Genomic DNA, 21,157 nt, shown 5'->3' with positions numbered 1-21,157 from the left:
CATCATTTTGAATTTGCCTTCTACCTGTAAATGTCAATATACAGGGAAGAATGGGAAAGTGACCATAAGTGGATCCAAGAAAGAGTGAACAAATGTATAAAAAAGTGAGATGACTTCCTGTCCTTTGGATTTTCTTTGTTTTCTGTTTCTCACACCCTCTCAACCTAAGTGGACCATTTCATATTTTTTGGATGGACTTTTGGCTAGAAAGACTTCAGTAACATGGTCCAGAGGTATATACAAAGCAAGTAAAAGATCTTGAAGGCAGCATAGTCAATGGAAGGGTTCAATACATAGCTCAGGAAAGATGTGATTCAGAGCTGGAACATAAGCAAATCTTTAAGGGATTAGGTTAGCCTAAAATCAGGAAGATGATTTATGAGGATAAACACAGTAAAGAATAAGAACAGATGACAACAAATGATATATAACAACCTAGGTCAGTTGTTTTAGAATTAAAGCTATTAAGTACTGTAATAAGCTGGGGTTTTATTTAGTGTTTTTTGTTTGTTTGTTTAATGAATTATCGGCTATGTGTTTCGAGAATGAAGCAACAGAGTAAAAGAAATAAGCATGATTGTACAGTGTTGGAAAAGACAAGAATGGGATTTTGTTAAGTTATTCATGGATTTATTCATTCTTAAAATGACTGTTTATGTGTATTGATGTTTCAGAATTCTAAAACTACATGGGGTTAATTATAACCACATAGAAGCTTGATATTAAAATGGAATCTGAATACATTCTGATGATGGATGAAGTTTTTTAAATAAAAATCTTCTCTTGGTTTTGTGTGTGTGTGTGTGTGTGTGTGTGTGTGTGTGTGTGTGTGTTTATTAGGAATACATTTGAAGCCCTATATTTTCCCTAAAGGTTGACAGCCTTATTTACATAATCACCCTTCTCAGTTTTTCTAGTTAAATATTTATATGTTGGTAGAATACTTTCCTTCACACTCCATAATTCCAATATCTCAAGTAGAAAAGATTTCACTTTTTTTTCCCCCGTTGGGATAGTTAAAGGCCCTTCTAAGGGAAAAGTAAAATGTAATAATTGTATGAATCCTGTTATATGAATTTTAGCTAACTTAGGACTTTTGAATGAGGGGCCATGTAGCCAAGTATTTAAGACCTTGAACTCAAGAGAGTAAAAGGTTTTGATTGCAATCTTTTCCCAGCTACTTATGAGCAAGTTGCCAATCCTTCCTGGGTTTTTTTACTTCTAACACTGACCTAGTAATACTATGTGCTTCATATTTTTTGTTGTAATGATTACCTGAGAGCCTAATAGAGTTTATTGTACATTATTTGGACCTTAGGGAGTACTCAATTAGAATTAAATATAATTCCTATTATTAACATAATAGCTAGATAATGAAAGGAAATTTAAATGATTATCATTAACATTAGCATGAAATGGTTCGAAGAGTCAGAAATTTTATTTTCTAAACAGTATTTTTCATTCATATAGGTAATACAATTTTGATCAAAGAATATATAAGTATATTAATTTATTCTTAAATTTATACATATATAACTATATTGATATATTTGGTACCTCACAATATATAATATGGAAATTTTTTAAATGAGATAAAATAGAAGATATACAAGGTACAATCCACCCTAAGTGATCACCTTGCAGGGAAATAGAAGTGTATGAAATCCCTGTTGGAAACCATAGTAAATAAGATTCCCCAAAGGCTTACTATCTTATTCCTGTATTCCTGTCTCTTTTATGAATAATTTTAGATGCACATTGTATATTCAGGTGACAGTGGAAGGTGATAGAATTAGAGAAAAATGGAAAATTCATTGTCATTATGGGAAAGAATTTATTAAAATGACTGGTTCCATTGTTAACACACTTTTACATATAGCATCTTATACTTACCTCTGAATAGTCAATGCCACATTGAGAGTATTAATTAGGTAAAACAACTACACTCTCAAGGCAGAAATCATCTTAAGATTTGTTCATTTTACTGAATGTAAATTTAGTCTTAGTAATGTGCTAATAAAATCTTTTATTAAGGCTGTAAGTTATTTTATATTTATATTTATTAAAATAAGAGTGATATATTACCTTATATTTGCATATTTTTCTAAGAGATGACCTTGTGATTTAATATTAAGTGTTCCATTTAATATTTATCATACATTTATAATTGAGTAACTGATTTATAATTGAATAATAACTTTATATGTAAGTCTTTATCACAATCTATAATTTAAGTGGTATTGACTTCCTTTGAAATTAAAATAGTACAATGATTTTACATAACTTGCCTAAAGCCACACAATTATTAAGTGGTATAATTGAGACTTTAATCCAGGTCTGCTCCTAAGTAATATGATCATTTTTCTTCAACTCGATAACTTTAAAACATTTGAAATAGTTATTTAATTAATTGGTTAATATGCTCTCAATATATTGAAATGGTTTGGATCATGTAACACTAGATAAGTTGAAGTTGTACTTCTGTCTTTCAATATTCATCTCAACTTGACTACTCAGCTTCTTCTTGACAAAAGAGAATGATATATAACACATCCCAATCTCAAGGCTATTGTATAGTTTGAATGAAATTAACTATGCTAAAAGATTCTTTCAGAACCCAGAAAACACAGAAGATTCTCAATTTGCAAAAGTCTCTGAATTTTTCCTTTGCCTTCTCATTCTTATTGTTGCCTGTCTCTCCTCATGATACTGCTTCCCATATAGCCGTCTAAGTGATAGATTATCTCTCACCATTAGCTCCCTACCCACTGCATCGAGAAGTGGATAAATGTCCTCCATGGCACTTTGCCACTTCCAGAACTTTTTTACTTCCTTCTCCTCAAACCTCTCCACTTTGGAATCTCATGCTATTAGACTCTATTAACAGCTCTCTTCCATTTTTGTAAGCATGTTCCTTCGTTCTTTAAAGTTTGTCTCCTGGTTTACTCTCATTATTTGCACTTCTGCCACTGTCAAAAATTAGTGTTCCATAAAATTCTTTATCTCTTTAGATATCTGACCTCATTTTCAGTACTCTTGCCATTTTCAATACCTTAACCACTCAATCCCATAAGCTCAGCTCAAACCATGTCATTACTCATATTTAAAAAATTTACGGTCTAACTTTCAAGCCCTTTAATCTCTGGACATTAAATGCCCTTTACTACTACAACTCCAAAAATCTCTTGATCCATTCTGGATCTGCAATATCATACAATTTACAGTTCTCAGTACAATTTTCACCTCGCTTTTTGGCAACTCTACTTTCAAAATATCTAAATAATTCTCATTATTGTTATTATCCACTCAGTCCAAGCCAACGTTATATCTCATGAATTTTTAAATATTTCCCTCCCCCTTCCACATTTGCCTTCACATTCAGGCTATCCTCCATACTCAAGCATGAACATAATAGAACATAATTGAGATCCTATCACTCATTTGCCCAATCACCTTCAATAACTCTCATCCCATGGAATAAAAGGCAGAGTCATTATTGTACTAGTTTACAAGGCCCTGCCCATGCTCCCTGCCAGGTGTACCTTTCTGACCACATTTTCTATTGCTCTCCCCTATAGTCTGGTCCACCCTCACTGCTGGCCTGGCCTCCCGATGCTTTTTACACATGGAAGGGATTTTTCTTGCATCAGATTCTTTGTCTGTGTTTCCTCTGACTGGAAATATCTACGTCCAGATTCCCACTTGTATTATTTTCTTATCTCTGTCAAATGTTTTATTTAAATGCCACCTTCTTTATCATACCTTTTTTATTTCCCTAGTTAAAATTAAATATTTCTCCTGATATTCCCTTTTGCTTCTCCTGATTTACTTTTCTCCATAGCACTTATCACTACTTATCATATTAAGTAGACTTCAGTTTACCGGAGACTGGGAAATGGAGAAAGGGGAATGGAGAGTTATTGCTTAAAGGGTACGGAGTTTCTGTTTGGAATTATGATAAACTTTTGGAAATAGTGATGATAGTTATACAACATCATGAATATATTCAATGTCACTGAATTGTACAGTTAAAAAATGGTTAAATGGTAATTTTCATATTATGTTTATTTTACCACAGTAAAGAAAGTGGATTTAAGTATAGTCATGTGCCATGTAATGACATTTCCATCAACAAAGAACTAGATATATACCAGTGGTCCAATAAGATTATAATGAAGCTGAAATTTCCTCTTGCCTGGAGGAAATAGCCTCTTTAAATTCATAATGCAATGTATTACTCAAGTGTTCATGGTAATGCCGATGTAAATAAACCTACTGTTCTGCCAGTCACATATAAGTATAGCATATACAATTATAAACATTACATAATACTTGATAATCATATCTATGTTAATGGTTTAGATATTTACTATACTGTTTTTATTGTATTTTACAGTATACTCTTTTCACTTATAAAAAAAGTTTTCTGTAAAACTGTATGCTGTGTCATATTAGCAACAGCCTCATACACCTTCTGTTTAATGTGTCTCTTGATTGTGTTATTTTCCATTGTACTTGATTTAATATCATATTGTTTTATTCATCATGACCCCTAAGCACACAAAAACCACTGCTAATGTTGGGAGTAAAAGGACAAGTCAAGGGACTGACCTGGAAACAAAATTAAAAGTGATTAAGACTTCCAAGGTGAGGAATCAGTGATGGTTATTGCTAGCCTGTCAGGCATGTCCCATTCCACCATAGCTATGATCTTAAAGGACAAGAACAAAGTGATGGAAGTTATTAAATGATCTGCCTCATTGAAGGCAACCAGACTAACAAAAATTCCAGAAGGGCCTATATCAGACATGGAGAAACTTCTGATGACACAGATTGAAGACCAGACACAGAAGCATATGCTCTCATCACGATAATAGTCACAAACAAAGCAAAAGCTTGTTTACTATATTGAAAGGAAAGCCTGGACCCGTGTTCAGTGCTGAATTTACTGCTAGCTCTGGGTGGTTCAATGATTCAAGAATCATTATTCATTATATAATGTGGAAGTAAGTGGTGAATATTCTAGTGCTAATGTGAAGGCAGCTGAAGATTCTTTGGAAACTAGATAATGCTCCAGGACATTCTCCTTTTATTGTTGATTTTCATCCCACTATAAGAGTGGTGTTTCTCTCCCTAATGCCATCTGTCGATTCAACCAATGAATCAAGATATAATAGCAGCTTTTAAGGCCTGCTACTGAGGAGGACCTTTGCCCAGGCTATTGCTGCAACTGAGGAAGACACTGAAAAGACACTGATAAAGTTCTGGAAGGAATACGACACCTATGAGTTGTAATCCCAACATCAAGAACCTTGCTTGGGCTTGGGACAATGTCGACAAGACGTATATAAATGGCATCTAGAAGAAGACACTCAAGAAGTTCATACATGACTTCTTTAAGATGCTTTTCAGAGGATTTGTGAAAGATGAGGAGGTTGCAAAAATCAACTAGGCTGTGGTCAAGATGGCAAATAACTTTGACCTGTGTGTGGATGAAATGAGATTGAGGAGCTCCTAGAAGTGGTTCCTGAGGAATTGACTAATGAGGACTTGTTGAAACTAGAACAGAAATGCTTAGCTTAAGAAGAGGCAAGAGAAAAGGAAACTGCAGGAGAAGAGAAAGAAAAAGGAAAGAAAATTCACAGTGAAGGAAAGGTTTAGCAGAAGCTTTTTTAGACCTAAACAAGCTTTTTTAGACCTAAAAAGTTGGAAAACTGGGATGCCAACCCTGGAAGATTTTTATTGATAGGGAGGAATGTTCATGGTACATTATCTGCTTACAAGCAAATCTATGATGAAAAACAAACAAACAAACAAACAAACAAACAAACAAAAAACAAAACCCCAAGCAAAACACCATGGATATATTTCTGAAAAGAGGGACACCTTCTCAAGAAGAACCTCAGGCAAGTCCTTGAGGAGGTAGTCTAGAAGAAGGCATTGTTATTATAGGAGATGACAGCCCCATGCATGTTATTATCCTTGAAGACCTTCCAGTGGGACAAGAGATGGAGGTGAAGACAGTGATACTGATGATCTTGACCCTGTGTAGGCCTAGGCTAATGTGTATATTTGTCTTAATATTCAACAAAAAATTTTAAAAAGTTTTAAAAAAATTAATTTTTTTAAATAAAAAAAGCTTATAGAATAAGGATACAAAGAAAATATTTTTGTACAGCTATATAATGTTTGTGTTTTAAGCTAAGTATCATTACAAAAGAGTCTAAAAGTTTAAAAAATGTTTTAAGCTTTTAAAGAAAAAGAATTACAGCAAGCTAATGTTAATTTGTTATTGAAGAAAAAAATTTTTAGTGTAGCTTGAATGTGAAGTGTTCATAAAGACAACAGTAGTGCACATAATGTCCTAAGCCTTCATATTCACTTACCATTCACTGACTGACTCACCCAGAGCAACTTCCAGTCCTACTGGCTCCAGTGTACCACTTTTTATCTTTTATACCATATTTTTACTATAACTTTTTTAGCTTTAGATACACAAATACCACTGTGTTACAATTGCCTAGAGTTTGAGTATAATGACATGCTATACAGACATGTAGCCTAGGAGAAATAGGCTCTATAGCCTAGGTGTGTAGTCGGCTATATAGTCTTGGTTTGTGTAAGTGCACTGGATAAAGTTGAGCAGGATAGAACCCACTGCAAAAAGTTTTACTGCATGTTTGACTAATGATCAATTCCATTCTCAAGACTGAGATGCTTTACAAGATTGAATTCCAGCCTTGACAAAGCTACATCTCTGAGATTCATATGGTTCACCCTTAGTTCTGTAAGTGACACTTCACATGGAAGATGATTCATCAATTTCAAACCTTTCCTGCAATGTAATACAGGATGAAAATTAATCTGGCATGTATAATTAACATTCACGGGTTATTAATTACTTCTGTAAGAAGAGTATGCTCATTTTAAAGAGTTTGATTAAAACACAAATTTTCTTATTTTGGTAGTGTAAAAGGTGGTAATATTTAAATGATTTTTTGCATCAAATTCTTATAACTTAAAATGATTTCCCAGAACTTGATATCACACCAATCTCTCCACTTTATTCAGCTGAGGTTGTTATACAAAATGCCATATATTGAGTGGCCTAAATAACATATATTTATTTCTCACAGTTCTAGAGCCTGGGAATTTGAAGATTAAGATACCTGCAGATTCTCATCCCGGTGATAGCCCTCTTTCTGGCTTACAGGTAGATGTCCTCTTGCTATGCCTTCATGTAGCAAAGAGAGTGCTAACTCTGGTCTCTCTCTCTCTCTTTTTTTTTTTATAAGGATGCTAATCATATCACAGGAGCCCTACCTTCATGACCTCTTCCAAAACTAATAACCTCGCAAAAACACCACCTCCAAAAACAAGTTACTTTGCAGGTTAGGACTTCAGTGTATGAATATTCAGGAGTCACAAACCTTCAATCCATACCAAAGTCCCATAAATTCTAAAAGGCGTAGAATCAGAGGGGATGATATTCAATGGTGGCACATCCAAGCAAAATTTGTATAGAGTAAAACATGATGATAAATATAATAATATGCTTGCCATAATCAACATCAATAACCATTGTTTTAAAGTGTATAATAGTAGTCTTTTTAAACCAAATTTAACCACAAAATGATTGGCTTAAAACAATAATTTATTTTTTTCTCTCACTGTTGTAGAAGCCAGAAGACTAAAATCAATGCGTTTGTAGGTCCACACTCCCTCAGAAGTCCCTAGGGAAGAATACTTCCTTGCCTCTTTCAGCTTCTGGAATCTCCTGGCATTTCTTGGCTTGTGTCAGTGTAATTCCAATCTCTGCCTCTGTTTCCACATGACTTCTTTCATTTGTCTCTGTGTGTCTCCAATCTTTCTTTTCTCTTACAAGGACACCAGTCATTAGATTTAGGAACCACCCTAAATCCAGGATGATCTCTTCCTGAGATCCCTACCTTAATTATATCTGTAAAGATCTTGTTTCCAAATAATGTCACATTAATAGGTAGTGTTGTGTGTGTGTTGAAGGGGGAGATGGGGACCTAAATCTTGGGCATACCTTTTAAGGGATACTATTCAACCATTACAGTGCATAAAATAATTACCATAGGCTAATTCCAATTTAAAATATATTCATGTTTTCCTGTAAGAGAAGAATTTGTTCATAACTCAGTTTACCTTGATGTGGATAATAGGATTTAAGACATATAGGTGTGGAGTACCAGATCCTGTCACACTTTTAAAGAAAAAAAGCAGTCATACTAAATAAACAACAACAACAACAAAATGGAGTCTAGTCTGAGAGTTAGTTGAAAATGCTGGTACCAAACAGTTTATGCACTTTTTAATGACCTTAGCCATGCTTCTAGTAATTTTTTCCACCATTATATGCTAAAAAATAAAATCAGCTAAAGAAAACAATTAGAATGGAAAAATGTCTATCTTTGAGTCAACTATTTAAAGCTTATTTATCAATAACAGAAATATATGTATTATCCAGAACAGATATTCCAATACTTTCAAGGAGCAAAACACTGAATCAAATCACCTGTAACTAAAGTGGTCATTTATTTTAGTTATGAAGTTCAATGCACACACTTAAAATTCGTTTGAACTCTTTATAGTTTATTCTAAAATTTTATCGTGCAGCTTTTATTTTTAATGTACTTTTTTTCTTTTGTCATTTATTGTTTGCCTAGCAATATTTTTATCCAAGGAGAAAACCACCTAAAAAATGCTTTTTCTTTAATGAACAATTAATGTATTTAAATTATAATTAAGGGCTTCTGTTTAAAATGTTGGAGTGTACAATACAGCAAATAGCATTTGCAGTTCAATAACTGCAGAATAGAAGCTGAAAAATAAATAATATGTAAAAGCAACTTAAAACAGATAACAGTTCCCTGCCAAATGGCCTTCTCAAAATTGGTACTTTAGGCTCTTGTGCTGATATTGGATTTGGTTTTTTGAGAAATCATTTATATCTGACCTTTCACTGTCCTTTTCCATGCCCTAGAATCAAATTCTCCTATAAAAGAACATTTGCAGCAAGTATTCTTGTGGGGGGGTGGCGAGAAGGCAGATCAATATGATTACCTACTGCTGAGGCAATTTCATGTGGTTTGTAAGTGTTTAGAAAAAGATTTTGCTATCTAAAAAGTGTCTTAATTTGATCAGTTAAAAACAAAATATGTGCTTGTGTCACTAGACATCAAGCACTAAATATGGAAATGTTAAGGTAGGTCAAACACTCATGTGGTATTGATATTTTGTTATTAAGGCCAAGAAAACCTATTAAATCTCTCTGCTAATGTGAAATTAATTTTCCTAGAGAAACTGAAGTCCATAGGGAGTTAGACTCAGTTCCTAGACTACAGTAGCTCTTTCATAAATTCCTCCCAAAAGCCACAATGAGGCCAAAAAAAATGTGAATCAGTAAGCCCATACCATGAGTCAATATTGCAGAAATCTTTATCAAAGATTCAGAGATGTTCTATTTGAATCTACTGAGGATTGCCCTGATTCCCAGGACAAACAGTGTATAACTTAACGTTGTTATTAATGTTTATATTCTTATGTGATGCCCCTCAGGGAATTCTAAGTAATGTATCAACATATAGCTGTCATCCTTAAAAGTGAAATAGCCAGTTGTTTACCAGCAAAATGAGTTTATTCAGGGATAGCACAGAATTGCAATTCAGGACAAGCAAGCTATAGCCAACCATAGTCAAGTCCAGAGAACAAAAGAGAAGGGCATTCTTTTACAGAGGAAAAAAGGGAGTTGGGAGGAGTGGTCTTGAACAAAGATCACTGGAGGAGAGTAGGAGGAGTTCAAGTTGTCAAGACTAGGTTGCTGCTGAGCAAGGAGAAAACCTCCTTCCTCCTGCTGGGGTCGTAAAAATGCAAGCTTCTTCCCGTTGAGGTCTGTGAATGGCAACAAGTGGTAGTGCATGAGAGCTACCCCTTCAGGGCTTCCTGATTATGTTTTAAATGAGATTATTTTATTTATTTCCTACAGGTAATACTTATTAAGAATATGTGCTGTGAGAATCAAAGGTTTGTGTTAACATTCCTATTAACTTTGTAATATATAAACAATTATTTCGTTATCTTTTAGAAACTTTCACACATATTTTAGTTTCTTTATACATTTTTAAATTAATCCTCAAAAAACCTTATGCAAAGAAATAATGGCTGTCCATGAAGTAATAGCAAGCAATAGAAGAAAAGTTAAAACGTTGTAATTTTTTAAAGGAAAATTAAATAAAGAAATTATTCATATGCTATCATTTACACTAAAATAATATGACTTGTACTATTTCCTATGAAAATCTCATGCCAAGTACTTATCTTAAGCTTTAATTAATTTATTTATTTATTAAATTTATTAGAGTGATATTGGTTAATAAAATTATATAGATTTCAAGTGTACAGTTCAATATTACATCATATGTATATTGCATTGTGTGTTCACCATCCAAAGTTTAATTTTCTTTCATCATATAATTAGCAAACCCTCAGGTTGTCAGGGGAGCCCACCTTATAACTACAGGATTAGAATTTTCAGTTCCACCCTTCAATTTCAAAAAAGGGGAGAAGGGCTGGAAGATGAATCAGTTCTTAATCAGTTATTCCTATGTAATTAGCCTTCATGAAAACCTAAAATGAATGAGTTTAGAGAGGTTTCTAGTTGATAAACACCAGAAACTCCAAGGCCTTTCCCCATACTTTGGCCAAGACATTGTGGCGTGGTCATTTCTAAGACCCACGGAGCCAATTGAGATGAATTATGAGCCTTTATTAGCAGGCCTGCGACTGACTCTTAACCACGCAAGATTCGAAGAGATCAGCCTCACCTCCCAAAAGAGGCAGTTTATAAAGCCTAGCCACATCCTAGTTAACATCAAACAAGCAAGCAGTTTAACCACACCCTAGTTAATCATCAAACAAGCAGATTACAGAAGCAGAAGTTGGCCATTAGCATATCTTTGCCCAGAAGCGCACCCTTAACAACATCTCTTCCATCTGGCTGTGCCTGAGTTATTATTATTTTTTTATAATAAACTGGTAATCTAATAAGTAAAATGTTTCTTTGAGTTCTTAAACTTCTATGGCAAATTAATCAAACATGAGGAGGAAGTCCTGGGAATTTCTAATTTATAGCCAGTCTATCAGAAGTACAGGTAACCTGAACTTGCTAATGGCATCTTGAGGTGTAGGGGGCCATTGTGTTACCGCTGGGGGTGAGGGTGATTTGAACTCCATCGTCGCCCAGCAGTGTGGGGGAGGAGGACGGTGGTGGTGTGTACTGTCCCTCTGTTTTTCCCCACCGATGCAGCAAAGAATTACAGGTTGGTAAGATTTAGAAAAAGTAAGATTTATTGAAAATGCATCTTTGAAGGAGATCACCATGCTAAGGAAGGCTGTAGCCCTGTGAAATTTTGGAGGTAAATAGATGAGACAGTAGGCCCCAAAGGGTGGAGCAGGTTTTTATCAGGAAGAACTGTAACAAATCAGAAATGAGAAGGTCTGTTTACATTTGAGCCACCCATCATGGCCCAAAGGCATTCCTAGGTGATTGGCTCTTGAGGTCATTTTGATTGACACTTGGCAGCTATGTAACCCTTTGCCTACTGTGCATGTGCTTAGCCAGAATTCAATCTGTTATTAGATTCATGAACTTCCAGGCATAAACATAGTATTACAATGACAGTGTAATGAGCATTAGGTTGTGGGCAGATTAGGTAGTGCCTTCTGTGCATGTGTTTGTAGCTGGTTTAGCCAGCAGCTTTTATGGCCTTTGTGCTCTAGGATTTAGGGTAATTTATAAGCCTAAAAGGGAAATATCTCTGGGAGGTCCTTAAAGGAGATCTTCAAGGGAAATTTCTGTCCTTACAGAGCTGGGCCTTTGCCCCTGTCACTCATGCCTGACTATTTAACAGTTGGAACCTCCAATTTGCCGCTGGTAGGTCAGAAGCACAGGTAATAATCTGGAGTGGGAGTGGGGCTGCAGTCTTGTCGGACTGAACCCTTAACCTGTGGAATCTGATGTGATCTCAGGGTCGATAGGGTCGGATTTGTAGGATACCCCACTAGTGTCAGAAATGTTTGTTTATGTGAGGGTAACCCATACACACATTGAAATTGGTGACTAAAAACTAGAATAATTCCATACGTGTGTAATTAAAAAGAATTATGTTTTAGTTTCACTTCTTTATCTATTCTGATTACTTAGAAATTAGATTCATTATTTATCTACCTATGTTATAAATATTCTCTATTCTTAGTTTTTGTTGTCATCAGAGAGAAATGATTAATAATATAGAGTTCGAAGGACAGTGTCCTGTATTGTTTCAATTTAATTAAAGTTAATTCCTAGCTTTAAGAGAGACTCATTTTGGATTTTATATTTTTCTTGAATAAAAAGGGAGCTTAGATATTTGTTTTTGCAAATTTCCCTTAAGTTAAGAAAGACATACTTTTTTCTTAATTTCATAGCCCTTGCTAGCTCCTGACCTTGGGCAAAATCCTTAACCTATCTGTGTCTTATTTTCAGTAACTATGAATTCAGAATGATAATTATAGTATTTTCCCCATGAGGCTAGCGTGTGGGTTAAATAAAATAATCCTCAAAAGAAAATGTTCAGCACAGTTTCTGGAATATAATTAGCAGTAAATATTAGTAACTATTATTATTTTCATAATGGACTTTTTCTTATGATCTTCAGGAGAATTTCTACTAATCTTAGAATCACATATAGATATTAATCTCCAGAGAGCTATGTGTTTTTTATCTTACAGTCTGTGGATTAGATAAATGATCAGCTCTACTGGCAGCTAAAAATCTTAGTGTCGAGTTTAGGACATTTTCATAAACATTGATATTATTCAAGACAGACTAGTTTATTTAGCAGTAATAAAGAAATCCCAAATTCAGTGGTTTAACACAGAAAAAAAAATGTTTATTGTTATTTCCACAATCAATGGAGGTTCAAAAAACCCTGCAGAGGAAATGTAACTCATGTGTCGAGCCCAGTAATCTAGGTGGCTTTGATTTTGTGTTACTTTTAATTAACAACTCTGATCATTCTGATAAGGTAAGAAAGAAGATGGAGAATCATGAACCAGCTTTTAAATTCTTCCACCTCTAAGGAAAACACATCCTGTATACTCAAGCTACATTGGCCAAACCATTTCCTTGGCCTCATCTCTCTTTTCCCTGGCAAGTAAAGGCTATCCTCACAGGTGTAGCAGCTCAAAATTGGCTCTTGGAAATTAACGTCAATCACAATGCTGGAATTTTCATATTTCGTACTTTATTTTCTATCTCTACCCTTGCTCCTCTTTCTTAATCATCATACTTAATTTATAATATCCTGTTTCGTCTAGGATTTATAAGTCATTCTAAATTCTTATAGAATGAGGTGGAGTAAAATTAAAATGTCTTTAAAAAACTTTGATCTTTTCAACACTATGTCCACAGCGCCTGCAAGACAGCTCTCAATAAATACGTTAAATTTATTAATGGATAAATGTTAAATACACTATAGCTCCATAAATATAATAGTAATTCTACAGACATAATCATGGAATAAGAATTAAATTGGTTTTACTATTTATTCTATATTTGTATTAATTTCCTAATATTATGTTTTCTTGTGACCAACATTGTATTTTATGAAACTGCCAATGTTTAAATGTTTTGTTCATTGTTAGGGATCTTTTTTCCAAGTAATTTCTTTGATCTACACAAAGATTAAATAAAGCCTTGGTCATCTTAAAGTACTGAGTAAATTACTCTCACATTAAAAAAACAGAAGGAATAACTCAGTGTTAAGAAATGAAGACTAACGATTGACTCTCTAATACATAAGAAATTCTACCTCTTTATTGATTATATTGCTTTGAACTAGAGAGAACCCATAACATGCATATAAATCACAGCCAATCGGAGAGGTTTGGTTTTTGAGTCTATCTGATTAACTTGCTGATTGACTGAACAAAATGTCAATTGAACCCACTCTAAACTCTGTGAAATTTGATTTTTATATTTGTGCTATGTGCTATGACCAGGAAGGGACACATTATCTATTAGCACTAAACATTTCTGGTGTCTAAAGGAATCAAAGCAGAAAATAGTTAGATTTTGTTTTAAATGTGTATATTTGAATAGTTAAAAAAAATACATAATTGCAAATACAAAGAGAATGCAAATATATCTTAGAATATAATGCTTGCTTTCATTAAGTTACATTTATGTTCTGAGAATACTTGCAGATGAAATGCTTATCAAAGAGTATATCTAAGCTGATTGTAAGAAAATATTAAATGAAATCACACACCATATCAAGCCCCATAGCACAACTTATATATCATAAATCACACTCTGTTAAGCAGCTACAGAAGGGGCAGGGAGTAGTTAGACAAAATGATGGATTTGATCTTTCTTGCCTTTGATTTATGAATAGCTGTGGAATATGGAATGGCTTAAAAGACTTAAGTCAAGGGTGGGGACTCATTTGTAGAAACCTTTGTTTTCTTGTTAATATTAGTGTCAGTAATATTTGATATTCCCATCAGAAAGAAAATTGAACTACTTTTTGATCTCCTATGCCAACTATTAAAGATCACCCTTTTATCTAGAAAAAAAAATCACTTTTTAATCTTTCCGTAAATTGACATTGTCAATGTTACTTTATTTCTGCTAATTTCTAAGATTACCTTTTATTTCCAACAAAGGATTCATGTATCGCTGTGATCGATATTTCTTCATTCAAATCTTATAAACCTTAATTGAATTATTGAAAGGATCTTGTATTCTGTTAGGTTACTTTAAAAACAGTAGCATCAGCATGTATATTAAATTGATTTTTCTTTACAGTTTTTTATTACATTTTAACTATATTTAACTGACTTAACAGTATAGATAATATTCAAAGCATTTACTATTTTATTTGATTTATTAATTAATTCAACAAATATATATTGAGAATCTACTATTTACTAGGCACTGAGCTAGGTAATGATGACACATAATGGTGAGCAGTCAGGTTCTCCCTGTTTTCTTGAAGTTTATAGTCTGGCTAAGGGCTCTCAGGGAAAGGTAACGGAGCATTAGAGTATTAGAAGGATATTAAGAAAAAGGTTCAATTCTATGTAGGCTGTCCTTATGGAGGATGTCTTCAGGAAGTGATACTTGGGCTTCAATCAGAAGTACAGGAGGGGTTAACTAGGTAATTGAAAGGATAAGGTGCCCTTTGGGCACCTTAGTTGAGAGGTTTCTGAAGTGATTCAGGTGAGATAATAGTAGTTTGCTTTAGATTAATACTGATCCTGTCTTCAAATAAAATGTTAATATTCTGTTCAAATGGACTATTGCATTAATTTTAATTTAGAAGATAACACTTTTTTTTTTTTTTTTACTTGATTAGTGATTTTTGGACCTTCTTAAATTCTGTGCCCAAGGTGAGTACCTCACTAACCTCATCTAAGTCTCAGCCAGCCTTGTGTGGCTTTCAGAACAGGAGTTTACTCTCTAGGTTCTACTTCTCATAATTTTCTTTCATCCAGCAAACTGCTGTAATTTGTGTTAATTTTCAGGCCCTAATTTTCATCTCAGTTTGCAATCCATGTTTCATACATAGCAAAAATGTATTTCTACTTTATAATTTAAGTAAAATCATAAGAAAGGAAAATTATTTTTTCCCAACAAAGGCATAATGGCAAGATACTGATAGCTATATTTCTTACTTTAACATGGTCAAAAATAGTGCTGCACCTTGTGAAATTATTTTTGACTGTATAACACCGTTACTTATGTCCTCTTTTTTTTTCTTTTTTGCATAACTTTATTGTTAAGGAAGTAGCCAGTTAGTACTCATCAATTCATTTACAATTGCACTACAGTAGTTTATATTCTCAGCTTTTTTCCCTCCAATAATAATTTATATAATAAAATACACACCGAGGGATATTTATTTTGCACTGATCAATGCTCTTTAAAATTTTTAGTTTTATTCAAGCAGTTGTAAGTGTTCTAAAATATATCCAATGGATAAAATATGATAAAATGAATATTTGAAGAAGGGATTTATTATTTTTTCTGCATGCCAAATAAGTTCTGATGATTGCATCTCAATTCAAAATATTCATATTCAAAGAAATATTTAAACAGATATCCAATCCTATATCCTTCTATTAGTCTTCTATTTTTTATTTATGACCTATCTTGTGTTCAAAACCTTCAGTTTCTCTGTTATTTTGAAATTGGCCATCATCCCTTATCTTGCTCTCTTGTGGGATATTACCCTCCCCTAATACTTGCAGTTCTGATGTGACCACAAACCATAACATTTCTCTGCAGTACAAGGGTAGGTGCATAATCCAAAATATGCCAGTCATTTGATCCAACATGTAAGAAAGATGGAAGTCATCACCCCCACCTCATAACAAGAAAAAAGCTGTACAAACTATCAACAACTTTTCTTAGATCCATCATAGAATTGAGGTCACAGAGCAAACTGCTGCTTCCCAAAGTAAAGAGATGGGAAAATGCATAGAATCAGAGCTTAGTAGAGCAGAAAGAAGCCCAGAAACAAACTGTCATGGTAGTCAGTACCAGGGCTGAAAAGCTTAAACTGCAATTGATGAGTTGCCGGACGCTCATTGTGGACAAGCTTGAAATTTAGCTTATAGAAAGATATATCATGGTCATGCTAGTCAGAGGAAAGCTAGAGTAAGTGTATTAATTTCAGACAAGGCCAACTTCAGAGCAAGAAAAATTCTAAGAGATAAAAAGTATTACTTAATAATAAAGGGTTCAGTTCTCTAAGAAGATGTAACAATCAATGTTTATGAACCTAACAACAGATTGTCAAAATACATGAGGTGAAAATGATAGAACCTCGAGAATAAATAGATGAATCTACCATTATAGTTGAAGGCTTTAACGCTCCTCTATTAGTAATGGACAGTTCTAGCAAGCGGAAAATCAGAAAGGATGTAGTTAGATTAAACAGCACCAAAAGGTCAGAGAGAGTTCACAAGTTCAGTGTTCTATATAATTTTTCAAGTAGTATCTGGACAATATATGGAAAAAGGAAGGACATATGTTTATAAACTTTGTCATATCCATTGGGCTACTTTTTGTTGAGTAATGTGATGAGAATGAAAAATCTAGGAAAATGCTGCAAAATTTGACAAGCAGTACATTTTGCGTGCACTGTATTTAAGGTGATTTCCTACAGTGACCTTCGTGGTAAAGGAAAGAGATTGAAACCATTAAGCATGGCATCTCAGTGATTCTGAGAGCATTCAATCAGAACACTTGACTATTTTCGAAATATCCCTAGAAAAATATGAAGAATGATTTATCCTGCTAAAGAATTCATTAGTGCTTTAAGTTGCATTTCGATTTTGACAGGTACACTTTTCTTGCACATTCTCAAGGAATGTCATATTGCAGTTTCCTTTAAATATCATTTTCAAGATATTCTCAAATATCCATTCCACTTATCTGAGTTTTGTTATTTATGAGATAACTACTAAACCTGGTGTATGGTTACATTTTCTGTTTAGTCTAATGATAGGCATTGTATTAACTACTCATTATGATAGGTAAATGATAGCTCAATTATAGGTAGCAATTTTGTGAGATTCCTAAGATTTTTCAAAAAAGTAGTTTCCAAAGATGATTTATTTATTTTAAATTTTAATGTACAGTTTTTTTTCATTTTAACCATTCTATCAGTTTTTTAACTATGTGTTGCTTTGATAACTAATTTATTATTAAGAAACTATTACCTCTAGACACTAATTTACAGTTGTTATAATAAAAAATCACATTTTGTTGAACAAAATATCTGATTATAACTCTACAAATGTTTTAGCAGTAAATTATTTTTATCACCATATAATTTATTTTCATGGTCCTAACAAGGTTTACACAGTAATTTCATTTTACTTTTATTTGTATATATAGGAAATTCATAATTAATTCCAATTTACGTAATTCCACTGCCATTAAATTTATCACAAACTGCAATATGACAATTTCCATTCCACTTTGCCTTTACATACCTTTTCTAATGAAGTGACCCTCTGAGATTAGAGCAAGTTGAACTCCTAAGGCAGATATATAAATTGTCTAGCAGGAAGCCTTAAGATGCTTTAACTAATTCACTGAAGCATATTGAGCTTGAATATAGAAAAGAGAGGTAAGCTTGAATGATTTTACAGTAAAATTCTAAGCATGTTTCTCCATCAAAAAGAAACTTTCAAAACAAACTTTCAAATTGAATACTCGTCAAACAGCAGTCATGTACATCAAACTGTACAGCATGGTGAACACTAATGGAATAGACTGTTAGAAATTCTCAATCGGTTTAGAAATTTGACTGCTTAATTTTTAAAGCTGCAGAGCTATTAGTAAAAGTTTTTATCTCATATTATGTATCTCAGAACCTACTCTGAAAAGCTCTTAATGGTCTTTATTTTTCTCAGAATATTTCATAAATGACATGCCACTAGCACTTTTGTTTACTCTAGTAAAAGTTCTTTGGTTAATAAACTTTACTAAAAGTAATTATGTAAATATATCGTGTGTTGCTTGTAAATGGATGATGTAGACTCCAAGGACATATAAAAAAAAAAAAAAACAAACTGGGCAAAGACCCGAGAAGCTGTCCAGGATCAAGGCAGGGGCTTTTTATCAATTTGTTTCACTCCAGAGCAGCAGTTTTCTCTCTCCTTTTTGATTCTTTGTATCTATAGTTTTTCATTTTGCAACCACTGCTCACATGTGGCCCAAATTTAGTGACAGTGGTACTATCCTTCCTGAAGCTGTATGTGTTGCAACTATATTCTCCATTCGCATTGGGATTCGAAAGTGAAAGAGGCTTATTGATTTCTGATAAGTGAATTGAAAACTTCCAATTGAGTCAGTTGTCCATCCATAGTACAATTCATGAGGCAACATGGGCTTGAATGACGCATAAAAGCAAACTTCCAAATACGGTGTATGGATTAGATCTCAGAGAAGACATCTTTGAGTGAGCAGGCTAAAAAGCATAATACTCTACAATAGTAGTGTTCTAATAGCTCCATGGATCTTTCAGGGCATTGTGGAGCTGAATCAAGGGGTGACATGGATTATCAGATGTTGTGGAGCTATGGGCCACTTAATTTTTTATTGGCTACTTACCCTCCACTTCCATTTGTTTACATATCAAGCTTTATTTATTATTAAAGAGTTAGATTTGGAAAAATAAGTTAAAAATTCCCTGTCTAAGGAATTGGTTGTTCTTATAAACCTGTAGCTTAGCTTGAATCCCCTCTGTGAAATGTATAAATTCTTTTGATAGATTAATAAACACTTGAACAATGGTTTAACTTATTAAGTAGAATTCTCTAATATGAAAGTTATAAGTAAAGCCTTAATTACTCAGGATTGTTCAATATGCCTGTCACTTTAGTTTGCCCAGGGAGACAAATACATTTCCTATTACAGATGGCCACCAAAACACTGCCTTATTTCATTTTTATTGTAAATAAAACACATTCTAATATGTTTTTAGATAAATTGAACAATATATATATACTCTACTACCTACAATTAGAGAAAATTTAAAAAAAAATTGTTATTTCTTTAGGCCATAGATTTATTTCTCTCATATATAATAGAAAATATAAAACATACTTAAAGTAAAATAGGACTTTTTTAAAGGTAATAAGATCCCATAGAATCTTAATAAAATATAATACGAAGGCAAATTTTAGATATCCTTAGGAAGAATTAAGACCAGAAAGAATAAAGTAGATAAAGATACAAACACAGTTAACCTAGAGAACAATTTTATATACCACCTCCAATTTCTCAGAGTTATAAAAGATGTTGAAACATTTAAACATTACAGAAAAAAACCTTGGGACAAATACAATATGTGTATTCTAGACATAGTATGATACACTTATTCTATTTCCTTTAACACCCAGCATAAAGCTATATACATGAAAGTCACCAAAAAGGAGATGTTGAAAATAAACATTAATTACTAATTAATATGGAACATATTTGATTACTTTTAAAAAAACTAAATACTATAATTATTCAGTGTATTTTTGCTTACAATTTAGTGAGAATTAGTGATTCTCATCTTATGATTTTGCTTTACATAGTACACTTAAATATATTTTAATACTTTTGAATATATGCTTCAGGCAATGAAAATGTTTTAATAAGAAAAATAAATCAATATAAAGGAACTTCAGTTATATTTTGTGTGATTATACATTGTTGAAATTCTATATATTAGAAATAATCCGATTTTAAATACTTAATTTTTTATGCAGTTTTCAACATTAATGCCTAGAAGACACAGAATAAAAATAGAAGATCGAAAATTCAGCGTAAACTATACTTTGCATATGAATATGAATATTATAGTTACCATGTTTATATCTATACTATACTAAAAAGCATTTATGGCAGATAGAGAACATTTATCTTTCCCTGTAAAAATAAAAGCAAAAGCAATTATTTAAAAAATGTTTTTCATCGAAGTATAATTGACATAAACTGAATCTCTAGTGTATGTAGTTTGGAAAGTTGTGACATATTGGCACCTGAGAAAATATTACCACAATCAAGATAATGAAAATCTCCATCTTCTCTTAAAGTTACTTTGTGCCCTTGGTAATCCCTGTCTCCCCTCCTCCAGAACTCAGTGCAACTACCATCTATTTCTGACACTATAGACTAGTTTACATTTGGTATACTGTTATGTAAATGACCACACAGTATGTGGTCATTCTTGCCGCTTTTTTCATTCAACGTAATTACTTTGAGATTAATCCATGAAGATACATGTAACTATAATTCATTAGTGTTTTTTTTTTTTTACTTTTATAAATTAATAGACTTATTTTTAGAACAGTTTTAGTTGTGTTTTGTTGTGACAGTGTTTTGTTGGTCATCTGTAACAGTTTTAAGTTTACAGTACAATTGAATAAGCACAAAGAGTTCCTATACACCTTTCTCCCCCTACCAACATTTTTCTCCATTATTAACATCTTGCTTTAGTTTGTTACATTTGTTACAATTGGTGGATCGTTGTACATAATGTTGATACATTGTCAATAATATTATTAATATACACTTAATAAT

The sequence above is a fragment of the Pteropus vampyrus genome, unplaced genomic scaffold (assembly GCF_000151845.1).
Source record: "Pteropus vampyrus isolate Shadow unplaced genomic scaffold, Pvam_2.0 Scaffold3, whole genome shotgun sequence".
Lineage (NCBI taxonomy): Eukaryota > Metazoa > Chordata > Mammalia > Chiroptera > Pteropodidae > Pteropus > Pteropus vampyrus.
This window is presented reverse-complemented; position numbering follows the sequence as displayed.